This window comes from Gigantopelta aegis, chromosome 4, assembly GCF_016097555.1.
Source record: "Gigantopelta aegis isolate Gae_Host chromosome 4, Gae_host_genome, whole genome shotgun sequence".
NCBI classification, from domain to species: Eukaryota; Metazoa; Mollusca; class Gastropoda; order Neomphalida; family Peltospiridae; genus Gigantopelta; species Gigantopelta aegis.
In genome coordinates this window covers 9117527-9121968 of record NC_054702.1, presented here as the reverse complement: position 1 = coordinate 9121968, position 4442 = coordinate 9117527, and positions in this window count along the sequence as shown.

The window sequence follows — 4442 nt, the reverse complement described above, 5'->3', positions numbered from 1 at the left end:
AATCTCAAGCTTAATACAACATGTTTTTGTAAACTGTACACACAACTTTAATTCCAGGCCGCCATTACTAGACATTCAAATGACGTAAGAATATGTGACGCAGTGTCTTTTTGAATGTCCTTACATCATAATAAACTAATGCATAATGTTTTTTTGTTTTCTGAACGCTGGACAGCTTTCAGTGTAAAATTATTATTGAAATGTTTTTATTTGATGACTATGAATGCATACATCAATTATGGAGTGTCGCCCTTGTACATTTGCTTAAATGTCAATAAACCTAGTGCTGTGACGTCAATTAATTTACATCTAATTTGCAAAGTTATCAAACTCTTAAAGTATGTGATCTGAAAAATACCACATACTTTGATTGCACTGAAAATGTAAGATATTATATGATAAATATTACATACATATATACAGGAGTCATTTTAATTGGTTTTATTCTTTCAACCATTTTGTTTCTTTACAGCTTTGGTAGGTAAATCAGTGGATAAAAATATGTTAGGTTCACAAAGATGTCTCAAAGCTGCACCATAACAAAAAAGATTTTTTGTGAAATGTAAAGATAAACCTTGAATTATATACATGTCCATAAAAATTATATCCAATTAAATTTATTTACTACTTATTACAAATTTATATTATTGCTAAATCCAATAATTGTGACCGACAGGTTAACGCGTGACATCGCAGATTCAGTTTTAATTACATCTCCCCATTAACAAAGAAATAGCTTCTATTTTAGTGGATAAGCGACAACACATTTCTATATTATTTGTAAATTTTGTTAAACATTCTCTAGGAAACCACTGTTTAGGCCAAGTAGAAGCACTTTACAGTTTTATTAGTTTTTGTTAATAATGTATATCTTTATTTATTACAGATACCTATAAAATAACAAAATATGACATTTGCAACTTTAAATATCTCACTAACCATAGGTGTACAGGCACCCATTTTTGTAGGAGGCTGGCTGCATGATTTAAACAAAAATACCCGAAACTGGATGACAGATTTATTTTACATTTACATTAGTGCCTAACAGTTCTATAGTAATACAAATGAATCACTACACATTTTTACATGGATTACAATTAATATTGTGGTATAGAATGATGAATTCAGTCCAGCTCATTTTGGATCTCTATCGTTTTTACCAGAATTTGCGGATTTGCTCCAGCACTAGGGTGTCTCGTACACTTATGTCACCTACCACAAACTAGTTTGGTGTAAAATTTTCTGGGCTGAATTTACAAAGCCTGTTTTAGACACACACGGTATGCTTAAACAACTGTGTTTAAGAAAAACAGACTTCGTAAATTCAGCCCTCTCTTTTTTATTGTGGTTTTTCCACGCTTCTTTTTTTTTCTTTTTCTTTTTCTTTAAATAAAATACATCTCAATTTGTGATGTAAAATTCATGATTATATCTAGTTATATTTAACTAAAATGTGTTTAATGTTTTTAAAATGCTAATTGTATGAAATCAGTTTTTAATACTGTACGGTATACAATGAAGTGGACATCCACAGATGACAATAGCTTACATGTCTCATTGATCTATGATTTATAAATGAAGAAACAGAAATAATGTAAATCATAATGTACAACTAAACACAAAAAGTTGTCACGAGCATTGCTGTCGGAAAGGTTAACATCTATATCTCGCCTTTCGACTTCATCTAAGCGAGACTAAGAGTACATTTTACCATTTTAATGATTTTCTTAACATTCGTTAACGAAATGGGCATCGCTTTCAGAAGTATAGTATGCAGTTTTGGTAATGACCACTTCATGTTATACTAATCCATGTGATTTTTCATACATTCAAATAAGTTGATATGTATATTTTTAGCTTGAAAAGACCCATTATTTATAATATGCAAATCGAAAGAGAAGCCCATTATTACATCACACAAAAGTGAATAAAATGATGTACCATATTATATAGCTTCTGTACATAAATGGATATATATACCAAACTGAGTTTACAATTTCTTCAAAGTACATGTATTTTATTCAGTATCAGAAAATCACATTTGTGTGGGGTTTTCATATCTTTAAACTTATCAAAATGGTACAAGCATTCACTTTATATTAACATCCGTAATGTAATAAAATGTATGTTGGGATCAAAATAATATATTTTGTAAACTATGAAAATTAACTGGGTAACTTTTACGATTTAAGTTCTATACTGATAGTTCTTCCAAACAAATGTGTTTTCTTAACCATGTCATAATCTTGATTCTTTTTTTTCATTTTCTCATTGCAATTGTAAAATATTTCCTGGAATGGTAATTTTAGATTTGTTCATTATATTTAAATTTAGTAATGTATGTTTATAATCGAGGTGAGACTTTAATAAACAATTTGTCTGATTGTCTGTTATTTTCTTTTGTAACTGACAAAATCGTGATGACAGGCAGGACACGATACCTTTATTATAGCAGGCTAAATCAAAACAAATGAGTCTGGCAAAAAGGTTTAATCTTACCTTTCAATATATTGACCGGCCTCGGTGGCGTCGTGGCAGGCCATCGGTCTACAGGCTGGTAGGTACTGGGTTCAGATCTCAGTCGAGGCATGGAATTTTTAATCCAGATACCGACTCCAAACCCTGAGTGAGTGCCTCGCAAGGCTCAATGGGTAGGTGTAAACCACTTGCACCGACCAGTGATCCATAACTGGTTCAACAAAGGCCATGGTTTGTGCCATCCTGCCTGTGGGAAGCGCAAATAAAAGATCCCTTGCTGCCTGTTGTAAAAGAGTAGCCTATGTGGCGACAGCGGGTTTCCTCTAAAAAAATCTGTGTGGTCCTTAACCATATGTCTGACGCCATATAACCGTAAATAAAATGTGTTGAGTGCGTCGTTAAATAAAACACTTCTTTCTTTCTTTCAATATATTGATGATCTTGTATCATTCAATAATAATAAGGTCACAGATTACCTTCATTGATTTATCCACCAGATTTAAAAATAAAGGAAACTATTAAAAGTATAAAATCTGTTTCATACATGTACCTTGATCTATACACACGGGCGGGATTTAACTCCGTCAGTTGATTGCTCACTTGAGGTGCTTGCATCACAGGATCAAACCACCTCGATGGATCCATTCAGCTGATTGGGTTTTTTCTCATTCCAATCAGTGCACCACAACTGGACAAAGGCTGTGGTATGTATTTTCCTGTCTGTGGGAAAGTGCATATAAAAGATCCCTTGCTGCATTAGAAAAAATGTAGTGGGTTTCCTCTGATGACTACAAGTCAGAATTAACAAATGTTTGACATCCAATAGTCAATGATTAATTAATTAATGTGCTCCAGTGGTGTCGTTAAACAAAACAAACTTTCAACTTTGATCTATACATACAGGTAGAGATTCAGAAAGACGTTGGCCTTCTTAAAAAGTTTTATGATAAAAGGAATGATTTTAGCTTCCAATAGTCAATTTTCCCTTCATGTTGAGCAATATACCTTCTGTTCCAGCTTTTGATGTCTATATTTGGCTAATTCTGAGATGCCTTAAATTATACCTGCTCATCATATGCCATTTTAAAGACCAACATATCGTTTTGGTAGAGAATGTTTTTGACCAGGGTTATAACATCCAAGGACACCTCATCTGGAAGCTTTCAAAACGTTTATGGTAGACACTAGGAAGCCATTTCACGATATATGACACAATGTCTGATGAAATACCCTATTTTGACCGTGTACATGTCTTTTCATCTTTTTGATGAAAAACTTGTACATTTTAACCAGTTCAACTATGTAGTTGATGGCTGTAGGTTTTTACAGTGATTCACGAGTGCATGCTATCACAGCTGTATATGAAAAGTTCAGGCGCAAAACGCGATATATCCATTTTTCATTTTCAGTAAAAATGGGTTTTTTAATTGGCGTATATCGCGTTTTGATACCAAAAAAAACGGGATTTACCCAATACAATTTCATAAGGATCAATTATGTTTTGCAACAAATCAGCGGGCCTACGATTAGCCCTTACTGACATACAATAATGGCTTTAACTAAAAACTAGAAAGAAAATTGTTTATATCGCGTTTTGCACCTGAACTCTTCATATATTCCATTGAACTTTATCCTGTGAAAGTTCGGGTTTTCTAAGCTACCGGTACATGTAGTCTTTGGAGTGGCAGTCCTCCCTCAGACTGCAGGAAGGATGAAGCATCCTGTTATGTATCTCCTAAGGGAGTGGCAGTCCTCCTTCAGACAGTGCAGGAGGAGAAGCATCCTGTTATGCATCTCCTAAAGTAAGGGGTTGGCAGTCCTTCCACAGAGTGCAGGAGGGATGAAGCATCCTGTTATGCATCTCCTAAAATAGTGGCAGTCTTCCCTCAGACTGCAGGAGGAAGGGGCCTGTTACGTATCTTCTAAGGGAGTGGCAGTCCTCCTTCAGACAGTGCAGGAGGAGA